This window comes from Protomyctophum parallelum (assembly GCF_964188405.1).
Source record: "Protomyctophum parallelum genome assembly, chromosome: 13".
Classification (NCBI taxonomy): Eukaryota; Metazoa; Chordata; class Actinopteri; order Myctophiformes; family Myctophidae; genus Protomyctophum; species Protomyctophum parallelum.
In genome coordinates, this window is record NC_139708.1 from 44997821 (window position 1) to 45015419 (window position 17599).

General features: G+C 44.3%; 1 protein-coding gene across 1 annotated transcript in view; it reads right to left on the reverse strand.

Moving 5' to 3' along the window:
- Positions 1-17599, reverse strand: part of LOC310868710 (protein shisa-9-like) — a gene marked incomplete at both ends in the record, with an annotated part of 228195 nt that overhangs the window by 177636 nt on the left and 32960 nt on the right. The gene's annotated exons all lie outside the window — the stretch shown is intronic.

Consider the following 17599-nt stretch of genomic DNA (forward strand, 5'->3'; position numbering starts at 1 on the left):
CTCCTCCCACCCCGTCTCTCTCTCTCTGATATCATCATGAAGGGAGAGACTCTCCTTTGTCTCAACTCCTCCTCCCACCCCGTCTCTCTCTCTCTCTGATATCATCTCCCCATGGGCCAGGTGTTGTAAATCAGTGTGTAGATGATTAAAACTGAGGCTTGTTACTGGGAGGAAGTAGAGACGGAGGAAAGAAGAAGACAGGCGGGCAGCAGAGAGAGGTATACTGGAAGTGGCAGAGAGAGAGAGAGAAACAGTGCGACGCACTAAACCGTCCTACAGTCATGAGTCCGACACGACACCCTGTACCCAAAACCCAACCCCTAAGCCTGACCTCACAGGAAGCCACGGGTTAGTTTTAATCTGCCACGGGTGAGTTTTAACCTGCCACGCATGTCGGCTGCCACAGGTTAGTTTGAACCTGCCACGGGTGAGTTTGAACCTGCCACGGGTGAGTTTTAACCTGCCACAGGTTAGTTTGAACCTGCCACGGGTGAGTTTTAACCTGCCACGGGTTAGTTTGAACCTGCCACGGGTTAGTTTGAACCTGCCACGGGTGAGTTTTAACCTGCCACAGGTTAGTTTGAACCTGCCACGGGTGAGTTTTAACCTGCCACGGGTTAGTTTGAACCTGCCACGGGTGAGTTTTAACCTGCCACGGGTTAGTTTGAACCTGCCACGGGTTAGTTTGAACCTGCCACGGGTTAGTTTGAACCTGCCACGGGTGAGTTTTAACCTGCCACGGGTTAGTTTGAACCTGCCACGGGTTAGTTTGAACCTGCCACGGGTTAGTTTGAACCTGCCACGGGTTAGTTTGAACCTGCCACGGGTTAGTTTGAACCTGCCACGGGTTAGTTTGAACCTGCCACGGGTTAGTTTGAACCTGCCACGGGTTAGTTTGAACCTGCCACGGGTTAGTTTGAACCTGCCACGGGTTAGTTTGAACCTGCCACGGGTTAGTTTGAACCTGCCACGGGTTAGTTTGAACCTGCCACGGGTTAGTTTGAACCTGCCACGGGTGAGTTTTAACCTGCCACGGGTTAGTTTGAACCTGCCACAGGTTAGTTTGAACCTGCCACAGGTTAGTTTGAACCTGCCACGGGTGAGTTTTAACCTGCCACGGGTTAGTTTGAACCTGCCACAGGTTAGTTTGAACCTGCCACAGGTTAGTTTTAACCTGCCACGGGTTAGTTTGAACCTGCCACGGGTTAGTTTGAACCTGCCACAGGTTAGTTTGAACCTGCCACAGGTTAGTTTTAACCTGCCACACATGTCGGGAGCCACGGGTTAGTTTGAACCTGGCACAGGTTAGTTTGAACCTGCCACAGGTTAGTTTTAACCTGCCACAGGTTAGTTTTATAACCCGCCACACATGTCGGGAGCCACAGGTTAGTTTTAACCCACCGCGCATGTCGGGAGCCACATGCAAGTTTTAACCTGCCACACAAGGCGGGAACCACAGGTGAGTTTTCACCCGCAGCACGGGTTAGTTGTAACTGACAGCGCATGTCAGGAGCGACGGAGTTGTTCAGGGACTAATGCCTGTGGGACTGTTAGTATGTCTAACCGGTAACAAGACAACTCACCCCGTTTCTGTTTTCCTCCCGGAATCTTCCCCAGTGAGGGGTGGGAGAGGCTGGACAGCAGAGGGCTGGACTTTGAATTTCTCTAGCTATAAACTTTCATGACAGCAGAACAGCCTAAGTACAAATATAATTTATGAAAAGCTACTACAGTGAAGTCTGTTCACAGAAGTTGTTGTAGGATATGTGGGGATTATCTGACGAGGTACCATTTGAGTGGGCAAAACCTTACATATACTAAATAACACTAAATTGTTTATAGGGTCAATATAAGTAAAATAATATAGCCTTTCCACTTTTTTATATTTTTCCAAAAAGAATACAAACAGCCAATAGCATATTACAAAGTTATCCCCCTCACTGGGGAAGAATTCCGGGAGGAAAAACGGGCACGCAACGGGGTGAGTTGTCCAGTATTCGATTCGTCAAACCAACGTCTGCACCCCAGAAAGACGTACTGTAGGTAGAACAGGCTTGAGGGGAGAGAAAACAGCCACAGAGAGAGATGTGTTTCAGATCACACGGCTACATCCTTAACCCCCGTGAGATAACCCATTCTGACCGGGCACCCATTTTGGTGTCGGCATCATGTTATGCTTTAGCTATTTAAAAATAGCAGATCTACAAGCTCATATCGCGCCACCGAGTGGCGCGATACGAGCTTGTAGGTCTGCTATTTTTGAAAAATCGAAGAGCGACTGACATTTTTAGAATCTGATCTCAGGTCAGAATGGGTTCATCAGACCAGTGTGTGTCCGGCGGAAACCTCGTATGAATCTGATCTCAGGTCAGAATGGGATAAACATGGACCCATTATGGGCGATGGTGAGATTTGAACAAAACTCTGGATTGAGTTGGTAAATGGTAAATGGTGCATTTATATAGCACCTTTATCCAAGGCGCTTTACATTACATTCTCCCATTCATACACCGATTGCGGCGGAAGCCATGCAAGGCAACAACCAGCACATCGGGAGCAATTTGGGGTTCAGTGTCTTGCCCAAGGACACTTCGACATGCAGACAGGAGGAGCCGGGAGTTGTGCGTAATCTTCGTATAGGGTCCGTACCGCTAGGCTCACTTTACACAGTCAAATCCTTAGTGTTTGTTCCATCCATGTATAGACACATCTGTGTCACCTCATAGCTTGTAACCACTTTAACCATCCTTTTTTTACTTTAGCTGTTGAAAAATAGCAGATCTACAAGCTCATATATAGCGCGGCACTGAAAAATCGTGAAAATGTGCAGGCCACATCTTTGAATAGACATATTCTTTCACAGCGAACGATTTTAAATCAAATATTTGGGGGTCCCTGGGACGGCAGCCTTTTTGGGGGTCCTTGACATGAAATCGTTTGAGAACCACTGCTGTAAAAAAAAAAAAGAAACTGTCATGATTTAGAAGACATTTTGTATAGAATCAGGTCTTAATGGGTTAACTCTGAGACCGCACAAATGGACCCGTAAAAGGGTCCATATTCGTAAGAAAAATAGAAATGCAGGGATTTGTTGAGGTAGGACCGACCACACACACACACACACTCACACACACACACACAAACACTGTTTGCTTGCCGCTGCAGCGCGCTCCAGCAAACAAGCTCCAAAGTTAGCGGTTGATTTTCTGTCAGGAAGACTCGGAGCCCGTGTCAATCCCAGGCATAGCGAGCGGGACCATTACCAAGATCACTGGAGTGTGAGGGAGGGAACCAGCAGCGGATAGCACACCATTTTACTCCACGCCATGCACACGCAGATTGTGTACACTGTGACTGTTACACAAATTCACATCACATCACACACACACACACACACACACACACACACACACACACACACACACACACACACACACACACACACACACATGCGCAGGCACACACACATAAATGAACTAGACACATACGCAAATATGCAGTATACACAAATACACAGAAACAGTTTTTTTTTCTTTCGTGCCTATTCACCCGGGTGCATGTATTTGGTCCGACGTAAATGATAAATGGTAAATGGTGCATTTATATAGCGCCTTTATCCAAGGCTCTTTACATTGTGCATTACATTCACCCATTCACACACCGCTTGCGGCGGAAGCCATGCAAGGCACCGACCAACCAGCACATCAAGAGAAATTTGGGGTTCAGTGTCTTGCCCAAGGACACTTCGACATGTGGACAGGAGGAGGAGCCGGGATTCAAACCGCCGACCCATGGATCATTGGAAGACCTGCTCTACCTCCTGAGCCACAGTCGCCCCAACGACGTACTAAGAGTCCGACAGGCATTAGTCCGACACCCTAAACCCCAAACCCTAACCTCACAGGAAAGCTACGACACCCTAAACCCCAAACCCTAACCTCACAGGGAAGCTATGACACCCTAAACCCCAAACCCTAACCTCACAGGGAAGCTACGACACCCTAAACCCCAAACCCTAACCTCACAGGGAAGCTACGACACCCTAAACCCCAAACCCTAACCTCACAGGGAAGCTACGACACCCTAAACCCTAACCTCACAGGAAAGCTACGACACCCTAAACCCCAAACCCTAACCTCACAGGAAAGCTACGACACCCTAAACCCCAAACCCTAACCTCACAGGGAAGCTACGACACCCTAAACCCCAAACCCTAACCTCACAGGAAAGCTACGACACCCTAAACCCCAAACCTCACAGGAAAGCTACGACACCCTAAACCCCAAACCCTAACCTCATAGGAAAGCTACGACACCCTAAACCCCAAACCCTAACCTCACAGGAAAGCTACGACACCCTAAACCCCAAACCCTAACCTCACACCCTAACCTCACAGGGAAGCTACGGGTGAGTCTTAACCAGCCGCACATGTTGGGAGCCACGGGTGAGTCATGATTTTTTTCCCACTCTAAAACATGATCATCAGGTATTCTTATTATATGAAAATATTAAAAAGTGTACAGTATTTGTTAAAATGATGTTTTTATGTGGACACGCCCACCAGTTCATTAGGTATGCCTGGTGGAGGGTGATGGGTTGTGATCCACCTGAACTGAAGCCGCACCCACAGCTGTTGTTGCATTGATATTCACAACAACAGCGCAGAGCACTTAAATGATAATTATACGAGGTATTGTATTGCTTCCATGCACGCGCTGAAACAGTCATCTATTCACAACCGTACTGTATATTGGCTACAGTTTCTGCCAAACCGCTCAGTATCAGTTGCAACTTCAAAGCCGATCTCGAGGCAAAAAAATAAGACACTCCCGACGAGCATCCCGCATGCCGCCGCCCACAGTGCTCTGAAGGCAATCAAACATCAGTAACAATTCAAACACGTTTGATTCATCTTTTGAGCAGCAACTTATCGCTGCCGTGGAAATAACAGGTTTCTCCCTCAGCTTCACATCGAATCGCTCTCACGGATGAAGACAGATAACAAAGTGTCACGATGCAACGATAAGGTGACTCAGAGAAACGTCTTCTGGTGGCATGCAGTGTAAATTAAGTACATTTTGTAGATGGAGGAGGAGGAAGTGAACGGAGAAACTAACAAACAACCCAAAGAACGAAGGAAATAAGCTAACAAACTGGTTCCAGAGGAATAAGACATCTATATAGACAGTACATATTGAATGTATCCATTTGGACCTATGAGAGAGTTTACACATATAGCCAAAACTTCTGGTGTCACCTTAAAGCTTTTAACTACGATGTAGAAGACATTTTTAGAATCTGATCTCAGGTCAGAATGGATTAAGCATTATGTTATATTTTAGCTGTTGAAAAATAGCGGATCTACAAGCTCGTAGCTTGTAGATCTGCAATTATTTTGTAAAATCGTGAAAATGTGGCGCAAATCTTTGAATAAGTATTCTTTCAGAGCGAACGTTTATAACTCAAATCATTGCTTCTGGCAGGGGGGGGGGGGTCCCGGGGGTCGGCGGCCAATTACATATCGTTTTTGGGGGTCATTGACATGAAAAACTTTGAGAATGACTGACCGCAACACTGGTAAAGGAAGACTCAGCTCCACTAATGTTTCGATCATCTTCTTCAGGAAACGACTGACATAGAAACATAGGGTTTTTCAGAAAACTGTCAGGATTTAGGAGACATTTAGTCCTAACCGGGTTATCAGTGTTCTGAAACAACACCTGCAGCAACAATGGAGTGGGTGGAAGGTTTGGGCCTCTGCGTCTGTCTGTCTCTGTCTGTGTGTGTGTGTGTGTGTGTGTGTGTGTGTGTGTGTGTGTGTGTGTGTGTGTGTGTGTGTGTGTGTGTGTGTGTTGTGCTGTGCCGCACCGCGCCGCAGCTGCACTGAGGTGTGGTGTGGAGTTACAATCGTGACACCACCTTTATGTGATGCACACACACACGCACGCACACGCATACGCACACGCACACGCACACGCACACACAATTCAATTCAATTCAATTCAAAGGGCTTTATTGGCATGAGAAAACATACGTTTACATTGCCAAAGCAGAAAGAACAATACAACAATACAGCAATACAATCAAAACAAAAATTATGTACTTTGTCAGAATCTTCAATAGATCAACTTCTATGTACCAAGATCACTCGATGCAGGTAGTGCAGGAATATACACAATGATTAGTCTTTAGGGTGGTTGTGTTCCATTTTATATCCTTCTCCTATCACAGCAACTCACAAATCTTGCTGCTGTGTTTGCACATTGTTGTACTTCGCCCAGCAGATATGGGAGTTTTTTGTCATTTTGGTCATGTTTTCAAAATCTCACACACAAAAGAAAAATATCAAGACCAGGCTGAGGGCACTAAAGATTAGAGACACTCATGCTGCACACACATTTACACACAAATACACACGTTGACATACGTACATTAATACACACACACACGTGCACACACACACACACACACACACACACCAAGACCTATAAGTGCAAATTAATTAATAAATATTGCATGTGAATGTTCAGATTATATATTAATTTGGGTTTGCCAGATGTGCGCATCCCTCTCTCTCTCTCTCTCTCTCTCTCTCTCTCTCCCTCTCTCTCTCTCATTTTGACTAAATCGTCAGTACGGTTGTCATGTTTGACTTGGCAAAGGCAGCAAGCACTAATTAAAAGAAAAAAACCTTGTTGTTGTGCTGAAAAAACAGAGAGAGAGAGAGAGAGCGAGAGAGAGAGAGAGAGAGAGAATGGTCTATTTTGTTCGAGCATTCTAAATACACTATTTGGGGATTTAGCAGTGGGGTGTAACCCCGACTATTTGGGGATTTAGCAGTGGGGTGTTCCCCGACTAAAGTTGGTATTTTGGTTACCTGTCTAAATCCCTAAAACACCGTAACTCCGTTACCCATTACATTATGCATAGGTGGGGTTTAATGAAACCAATCACCGTGCCACATGCCATTGCCTTTAAGAGATCCCTTATCCGTTGCCCGTAATGCCCAGTGCTATATTGATTCATAGCCTAACGGTCTATCAGGGCTCGAGATTAACGACATCCCGGGGACTGTATAATATCTATTTGGGACTTAAATGTATCTCATACGGGACGGTTTCGGGACGAGAGGAGTTTTTACACTGAAAATGCGCATTTCGTGTGCAGCGATGAGCAGAATGAGACTAGCAGCGCCGCAAAGACTTTTTGCAGTGCCGTCAGTCAGACAGTTGACGACAACAACGCACACACTACCATTCACCCAACGGAATCATAGGAATGATATGGCTTTTGCCCCGTGGATGGGACATTTAGTTTTAAAAACTATCGGTTGGAAGTGTGGATAAAACCATGGTTGTGTGCTACAGAAAGGTCTCATAGGGACATGGGGCTACACTACACCAACGTTTAACGTTAGCTTCCATGCTAGGCTTGCTAGCTGGCATCGACATTAAATAATATGTTGAATGTTTTGGGGTGGAATGCACACCCCAAAACGCTCTCATTCCACAGTTTTTATTGATTGTATTCCTTCATCTTAGGATTCCCCCTAATAAAGTTGTTTTTATTTGTTTTCTCATGCCACCCATGTAATTGACATTTGAGTATTCATAGACTACCTGCATTCCTGCACGTTATCTGTTGGTCAAGTAGCCTACCACCAAAGTTTTATAAGCTACTGTAGTCACTATTCATTGATTCACTGGTACACCAAAATAACAAAATCCATTTGAAAATAAATATCACTGTTCTCAGGTCGAATATTGATATGCGATTAAAATGTGATTAATTTAGATTAATTAATTACAAAGCCTCTGATTAATTCGATTAACATTTTTAACCAAGCCCTGGGAGCATTTTGACTAAATCAGTGTATCTACAGAAGAAACATGAAGCCAAACAAATAATGTACTGCATGTATTCAATACATGCAGTACATTATTTGTTTGGCTTAATTGTATTTCTATTACAATAGGAATAAAGTTATTAATTTCACAATTTGAGTGGTGCTTTTTTTGTACTTCTTTTCCCCGGGACTGTATACATTTACTTCAGGACAGTTCAAATTGTACATATGTATAGTTTCATTATATAGATATTCCACTGTTACGTTCTTAGCTCACGCATGTTTCATGATAAATGCTTTTTATGTGATGTATTCCCATGCTTTTTTGTTCTTGCTTAATGTAAATCGCTCTGGATTAAGAGCGTCTGCTAAATGCCTAAATTGTAAATTGTAATACTCTGATCCAAAGTGTTGTATGGAGAATGTGAGCATGAAGTGATGAGTGAGGCAGCGGGGTGCGTGCCGCGGTGTGCGTCCTCATCAACACCTCAACAGCAGCAGCACTTCCTGAAGAAGAGTGTTCATATGTCGATCATCACGCTCGCAGTGTCGCGCGTCGGAAATATAGACGACCCACAAGCTCACAACGAGTTGCAGAGGTGATGTTTTGTGAGCTTGTAGGTCTGCTGTATTTTCATCATGCGACAGCGCATAAATTTGTCTTCGTTCTCTCCCCACTGAATCTCAATCTCTCTCTCTCTCTCTCTCTCTCTCTCTCTCTCTCTCTCTCTGACTCATTCTCTCTCGATGAAATATTCTCTGTCTCTCTGACTCTTTCTCTGAAATATGAAAAGTCAGACAGGTCTGTCTTGATGACCATAGAGTTAATGATGTTGGACAACATCTGTTGTTTGGACAACATCTGTAGAAAGTAATATAAATTGTCCACCTGCTAATAAAAAGGCTGAGGTAAAAAACAAATGCAGGCCAGAGACAGTTTTTCCCGCAAATGGGCAAAAATGTTATAATAGCAACACCGTGAGACGGAGAAACCAGCACCATTCTGGGTTGATTTGAGCTGACTGCACGCCATGGGGGGGAGGGAGGGAGGGAGGGAGGGAGGGAGGGAGGGGGGGAGGGAGGGAGGGGGGGAGGGAGGGCGGGGCTGCTGTCTAGTTTTTCTCCAAGCAGCATCAAAGTGTTTATTTTGTGCGGAGGAAGTGGTTGTTAACAGGCCATGATGAGAAGCCTTATTGTTCTTCCTCCTAACCGTATACGCTATATAGTATATATATATATATATATATATATATATATATATATATAGTGACAGAATAGTGACAGTAGGCTTTGAGGTGAGAATAGTGACAGAACAGTGACAGCTCTGCCTACGATGAAGGTGGAAGGAAGCAGCCATGGAGCTGGAAGGCATGTTGCATAATTCAGTGGTTCCCAAAGTGGGGTCCGGGGGACCCCCAGGGGTCCTTGAGGGATAGTTCCAGGGGCTCTCCAGCTAAATGATAGTTTAAGAACCAAATGGACCCTAATATGGGTCTGTAACTCTGAGAGTGTACAAATGGAACCAAATGGACCTGTTAAATCAACATTGATTTTACAATATAAATTGGGAGTCGCAGAGATAGAAATGCCATTAAATGGGCGTCCTTAGTTAAACAGGTTGAGAATCACTGCTAGAGCCGTAAAAATCTTCTCTTATGGGGGTCCTTGGCGTATATTTTCTAATGGGGGTCCGTGGGCTACTTAGTGTAAATTTGGGGGTCCTCGACGTGAAAAGAATTGGGAACCACTGGTATAATTGATGCAAAGACCAATGTGGTGTGTGCTACCTGCAGTGGTAGAAACAGTACTTTTACTTGAGTAAAAGTATACATACTTCAATGTAGATTGTATTAAAAATGTACTCGAGCAACAAAACGTATCGGCATCAAAATGTAGGCCTACTTAAACAGGTTTACTGCCACCTGCTGGACGCAAATCCAACCTCAGAGTGCCACGGGCTGCGGGGGCGATTTAGAGGGTGCACACACAGCACTAGAACGGATGCTGTGGGCGTCCATCTTTATGCTAATAAATAGCGTCAATGCTAGCGAGCTAAACTATAGCCATCCTTGCTCTAGAAAGCGCCAATGTTCCCATCTAGACCACCGGATAATCAGCAAAGACCTCCGAACATCGCACGTTTTATCCAAACCGTAGATTAGGAGTTATTCAGCTTTTAGTCAGCCTGTATAATGGGAGTAGGACGGGACCACTGTTGCGCAATCCGGTCTAGGATCGCTAAAGAAGGAAAGGCCGAGCCAAAATAATAATGAGAAAATAGAAATCAGCGATCCGGTTTGATATCAATAATAAAGCTTATCTGGCGGAGAATTTCTGGCAAAAGCGGAAGGTTATTACATTCCTTATGGCAGAGCGTTCTGCCAAAAGTAGGGGGTGTGTTAATGACAGACAGACTTCTTCCCATTGCTGCAACAGTCTTATCAGCCTGCTTTGGCCATGTTAATTTACTATCTAAATTCTAAAATGATGCCTTGCAATTTTGTCTCCTCTACCTGTTGGATTGGCATCCCTGTGGGTAAATAAAGTTGACGTTTGTGGCGCCCCCCCATGGGCAGAAGAGATAGGGATTTTGGAGGTGCACTCTATACCACTATAGAGCGTCGCAGTCCCGCCCCCTTTCATGACGACGCCAGGCCCAGGAAATAATTCCCAATGCATTTCAAAAAGTATTTATTTAAAGACCTTTTAAGCCGTCGTACAAAGCCATCTCGAGTTGTGACAAATCATGACAACAAACACAATATTTTGGACCAAACAAATAATTCATTCATTCATTGCGGTTATTCCTCTTGGTCTACCGGGAGTGCAAAGTTTAGTTTAATGCCAACCAAACACCGTGTACGTGATTTGTGGCACGCACGCACACCTACTGTCGCTCATCTACACACACGCACGCACACACGCGCATGCGTGCGTGTGTGTGCGGCACAGGCACACTGCACACGCCAACGACTGCAGCTGCTGTGGAGGGATAATCGCTGCATAGCCAAATTAAAAATTAATAATTTCCTTTGATACGTTGATTTGGCTAAGAGAATTATTAATGTGCCAAATTAAGTCTCATTCCACTGAATGCCAAGTCAACCTCATCACAGCGTCAACTGGGGCGAGAGAGAGAGAGAGAGAGAGAGAGAGAGAGAGAGAGAGAGAGAGAGAGGAGAGAGAGAGAGAGAGAGAGAGAGAGAGAGAGAGCGAGAGAGAGAGAGAGAGAGAGAGAATAAATGCAGAGAAAATGTGCTACAGTGGTGGAAAAAGTACTGGAATACTGCAATGTAGAAGTACAAAGTAAAGGTCCTGAATGTAATTTGACTAAAAAGTACAAAAGTATTGGCACTAAAATGGGGAAAAATATATATGTAATATGCCTTCCACCCCCCCCCCCCCCCCCCCCCCCCCCCCCCCCATCTGAAAATACGTAGTTCCAGGGACCTCCCAGAAGCAAAGATTTGAGTTAAAATGTTCACTCTGTAATTATATATATTATAAATGAGGCACATTTTCAGTGCCGCGCTATGATAGCCTGGTTAATAAGCCAGACCGAATCAGCCGTTGGCAAAAAAGATTGCCTGTCTGGTTTATGAACCAGGCTAGCGCTATGAGCTTGTAGATCTGCTATTTTTCAATAGCTAAAGTATAACATAATGGGTTAAGGAATATAACAATTTACAATTTAGGCATTTAGCAGACGCTCTTAATCCAGAGCGACTTACATTAAGCAAGAACAAAAGCATGGGAATATCACATAAAAGCATTTATCATGAAACATGCGTAAGCTAAGAAAGTAACAGTGGAATATCTATATAATGAAACTATACATATATACTACTATGCTATACATATGTACTATGGTGTGCTATGACTACGGAAGTGCTTAGATAGCATTTGATACAGACTTATAGCATGTTATGTAGACAGCACTATAATTGCATTGTATATAATCATAGCACGCCATAGTACATATGTATAGCATAGTAGTATATATGTATAGTTTCATTATATAGATATTCCACTGTTACTTTCTTAGCTTACGCATGTTTCATGATAAATGCTTTTTATGTGATGTATTCCCATGCATGCAATATAATATGCCTCTTGTGTTATTTCTGTACATCAACAAAATGTAGATTTGTATGTTAGACATTGAGGGAAATTAATATTCTCTGATTGTTTACAAAAACGCAGCTTATCAACCAACCGGTTAATCGATTGATAACCTTATCAAAACGTATCAATGAACTATTATTAATGCATGAATCGATGATTCACATCCGATTGACAGGACTAAGCAGGTGCGGTATATAACAGGATATATATAACAGTATAGTTATATAACGGTATATAACAGGACAGACGCATAGAAACTAAATGCAAGGCGGACGGGCAAATGCCAGCCGTCCAACTTAAGGGAGTTGATGGATGAGTGTGACGGGTTCAATACGACCTGCATGTCTCTTTCAGAGCTTGTTTTTGTTGAAGATTACTTTGAGGCAGGATGTTAAAGACAGACTGATATGTGGGGCTGGAGAGAGAGGGTGACATGCAGAGATTGGGCCCGTCTGCAGGGTATATATGCGGACCACGCAGTCGACAAATTGACTTGGCAGAGCCACCATAATGCTGTACATTCATCACGTTTTATCTACAGTATATACCCCCAAACGCCTCTTAAAGTCAAGGAGTTCATCTTGAACAGATGTAAACCTTCTATACTTGGATTCCTTGAAGATTGTGCATTACATTCACCCATTCATACACCGATGGCATGAGGAAACCATGTAAGGTACCAACTTAGTTTTACTAGTCATTGGTTAGACATAAGGTTAAGGCGACCGGATTAAGGTTGGTGACGGGTGCGTTAAGACGACCGGATTAAGGTTGGTGAGGGGTGCGTTAAGACGACCGGATTAAGGTTGGTGAGGGGTGCGTTAAATCGACTGGATTAAGGTTGGTGAGGGGTGCGTTAAGGCGACCGGATTAAGGTTGGTGAGGGGTGCGTTAAATCGACTGGATTAAGGTTGGGGAGGGGTGCGTTAAGGCGACCGGATTAACGTTGGTGAGGGGTGCGTTAAGACGACTGGATTAAGGTTGGTGAGGGGTGCGTTAAGGCGACCGGATTAAGGTTGGTGAGGGGTGCGTTAAGACGACCGGATTAAGGTTGGTGAGGGGTGCGTTAAGGTGACCGGATTAAGGTTGGTGAGGGGTGCGTTAAAACGACCGGATTAAGTTTGGTGAGGGGTGCATTAAGGCGACCGGATTAAGGTTGGTGAGGGGTGCGTTAAGGCGACGGGATTAAGGTTGGTGAGGGGTGCGTTAAAACGACCGGATTAAGGTTGGTGAGGGGTGCGTTAAGGCGACCGGATTAAGGTTGGTGAGGGGTGCGTTAAGGCGACCGGATTAAGGTTGGTGAGGGGTGCGTTAAGACGACCGGATTAAGGTTGGTGAGGGGTGCGTTAAGATGACCGGATTAAGGTTGGTGAGGGGTGCGTTAAAACGACCGGATTAAGGTTGGTGAGGGGTGCGTTAAGACGACCGGATTAAGGTTGGTGAGGGGTGCGTTAAGACGACCGGATTAAGGTTGGTGAGGGGTGCGTTAAATCGACTGGATTAAGGTTGGTGAGGGGTGCGTTAAGACGACCGGAATAAGGTTGGTGAGGGGTGCGTTAAGACGACAGGATTAAGGTTGGTGAAAGGGTGCGTTAAGGGTTGGGAGAGGGTTTAGGTGTGCTGCCCCATGGGAGGTGAGGGTGAGATAGGTTGTAGGACTAATAACTGGTCTAACCAATGACTAGTCTGAACCAAGTACTGCACCCAACCAGCGGGCCTTGCCATTATGCAGTGGCTCTGTGTTTTGGTGTCCTTTTTGCCTCGTTAAACTTCTGTTTAAATGCCAGCTGATGATACCACGATATCCGACGCCATACCGTGTTTGGTGCCTTAAGCAGAGAGCAGTCACGTGCTCACCTTCAAGTTCTAGTTCCGCCTGCCTCGCCACATACAGTAACCTGGCTGTGCTGACTGGTCAGCTTTATAACCCCATAGGGAAGATATTAGCTTTAGCCTGTGCAACGTAAGCTTGTGCTGACCATTAAGTACATGCTTATTGCTCCTTTTACAACTACTGGCTGGATGTTATGTCATACATTACTGTATAATTATAATTCCCAGCATTCCAATTAAGCGTGCCCCACGTGCTGTATACAGTATGCACAAGGACTATATCGACTGTAACCTATACAGTAACCTCTAACATATGCCTTCTTCATCCAAAGAGCTTCTGTGTGTGTGTGTGTGTGTGTGTGTGTGTGTGTGTGTGTGTGTGTGTGTGTGTGTGTGTGTGTGTGTGTGTGTGTGTGTGTGTGTGTGTGTGTGTGTGTGTGTGTGTGTGTGTGTGTGTGTGCAGTATGTGCAACCTCAGTGGGATTAGTATGCACACTCATCAATATATTTCAAATGAAAAAATATGAAGACCGGGCACTAAAGATTAAAGACACATGCACACATTTACACATACAAACACAGACAAAGACACACATTGGCATATACCACACACACACACACACACACACACACACACACACAAACAGAAGAGGCTATATTGGAGAACCTGATTTGTACAGTATAGGGACACATGATCTGATGCAGGACACTGAGACTATGATAGTAAGAGACAAGATGGGTCTGTTCCAAAGTTAAACCAAATACTTGTGCTGTGCCACACTCATCCATTCGCCCCGTGAATCCCAGTGGAAATGGGGGAATATGTTAAAGATTCTAAGACTGCAGGAAAAGCCTTATTTTTGCATTATCTTGGTTAAAACCATTCCATGATGTCCCCATGCCCACACACTACACTTTGTCCCCGAGTTTGAGAATCTAAATATCATGCAAGCTGAACAACAAAATACAAACCTGTGTGTGTGTGTGTGTGTGTGTGTGTGTGTGTGTGTGTGTGTGTGTGTGTGTGTGTGTGTGTGTGTGCATTGTATGTTAATGTGTGATACACACATGATCATACAACAACACACATCAACTACACTAAAATGACAAGAGATAGCCTGGCTAATAAGCCAGACTCAAATCACACTGTCGTGTGGTATTTGAGTCTGGAGATGCTGTGTATGGACCTTGTTTCCCGGGGGGCGGGTTCAAACATTTTCTCTTTGACGCAATTGGTCAGAGCTATACTGTCAGTCAAAGGTCTCAAGCATTGAACGTCACTGTACCAAAGCCCGCCCATATTGCATACCGTGTCCCGATTGGCCACACCAGTTCTCTGGTGTAGGAAATGGGCGTATACAATTGAGCCTCTCCAGACCGTAATCCGCCGGCAGGCAATTTTTTATTTGCCAACAGGCTGATTCGGTCTGGCTTATTAGCCAGGCTAGACAAGAGATCCAGCTGGCTCAAAACTTTGGTGCGCGCACACACACACACACACACACACACATGCACGCACGCACACACACATGCATGCCCACGCACGCACAGAGACCTTTTTATTTGGACGTAGACAGCGCTATACCCACTTACCATGAGTTATTCCCCCCGAATAGCCGTTGTGCTCAAGGGCACACGGTCTGCAGAATGAGCCACCAGGGAACATTTTCCATAAAGCATTCTATTGCTTTGGCCGTATTGTTCTCCATCGCCAGCTCTTTCTCTCTGTTTCATTTATTGTTCAGGCACAAACTGCGCTCTCCATCACAGCTCATGGCAGTCGCTGTTTAGTGTTTAGAGCACGGGAGATTTAAACCAGTGCACCAACCGAACGCAGCTGTTTCCAAATAGTGCTGGAAAACAGCTTTGAGATATTTGTACTTAAAAATAGCCAATCTACAAGCTCACAATGCGTCGCGTCGAGCTTGTAGATCGGCTATTTTCAAAAGATTTCCATACATTTGAAAACTTGTGAAATGGGACATTGTACATAGCGAGTACTTTCTATTTTATTTTATTTTTTCTTGTCCACATTTAGAGTTCCATCATGGCAAGGTAACTACACAAACCAAACCTCTACCAAAGTGGTCTCGCACTTTAAGAGATGTTCCAAATATATACTGTACCACAAACAATGCATTCCCCAAATTGTGCAAACACTGGCCCTCACTCATTTGGATTATTGTCCAATGGTATGGTCTTCTAGTGCTGCAAAAAAGGATTTAGTGAAATTACAATTGGTCCAAAATAGAGCTGCACGTATTGCTCTGTGCTGTACAAAAAGAACAAACACCAACAGAATGCATGCCACTTTGGGATGGCCACTGATGGAGGACAGACTTCATATTTCCCTGCTGTCTTTTGTCAGAGGTATTATTGTTATTGTTATTATTATATATCTAAAGTTCCGGCTGTCCTGTATTGCAGGCTGAAGTTCAGCTCTGATGAACACACCTACAATACCAGACATTCAGCACAAGGTCTTTTTACGTTTCCCATCTCAAAAACTAATGCAATGCAATACACAGTAATATATATAGAGCAATGAGAGAGCTGCATAGTCTTCCATCACAAATCAGACGGGCAACAAGTAAATCAGATTAAAAGAATAAAAATCTCATGTCACTTGCTTTTGATGATGGTCATTGAACACTGTTTAAAATATTTCATACTGTAACGGTAGGCTACTCAAACTGAAATTGTATTCATGGTTGCGATGTAATATTTATTACTGTAATTTCCGGACTATAAGGCGCACCTGAATATAAGCCGCACCAGCCAAATTTAGGGAAAATCCCAAATATGTACGTATACAAGCCGCACCGGACTATAAGCCGCAGGTGGCCCCCTAGTGGCCGTTTCGTTAGCTCAGAGCCTTAGATGGCTCTGCGTTAGCTGTAAAAATCCATAGATAAGCCGCATCGTTGTATAAGCCGCAGGGTTCAAATCATGGGTAAAAAGGTGCGGCTTATAGTCCGGAAATTACGGTAATTACTTTTTTTATATTTAGTTTAGTATAGTTTAGTTTTTAACTGTTTTTCTTACAGTCTTGTCAAATGTATTTCATAATATGATGTAATGTATTATGTGTGGACCCCGGCAGGAAGAGTAGCTGCTACTAAGGTAGTATAGCTATAATGGGGATCCAAGTAAACAAATAAACAGGGGGGCGCAAAAGGGGTCATTGAGCCCTTAAACGGATGACGTTGACCCCCTAGTCAAGTTTATATAGTTTTTCAAATGGCGCACGGCACTTACAGCAGCACAGAACGCACCGCTGCACACTGACAGACAGGTCACCGAGCGCACATAGGTTACTTATGCAAATGCTGCCGAGGACGATTCTAAAAACGCCTTCTGAAACCTAACCTAAGGTTTCTGAGTGAAGACGTTCAAATTCTTATTCAAAAATGTTAAAATATGAATTATGTTGCTACATGTATAGACTAACTAATTCAATGCCTTGCTCAAGGGCACTTAAGCGGTGGTAATTTTTACGTGCCGGTGGGCGGACACTGGGGAGGCTCTGGGGAGGTACTGGACATTTCATATCACACACACACCATGATTCACTAGCCCCCTAAAAAGAAAAAAAAGAAAGAAAAAAAGCTTGGCATGGCGCGATTTATTTCAAGCATGGCGCAGCGCCAGGCCAACAACATTGTGCAGGAAACGCTAAAACATTTCACAGAATATAATATATACTGTACCAGTTTGCATTAAAACAATTGGTTGTGCATAGGCGGCTGCATAGGCACTTGTGAAACTATAGCCTATAGATTTATTTTATGGATG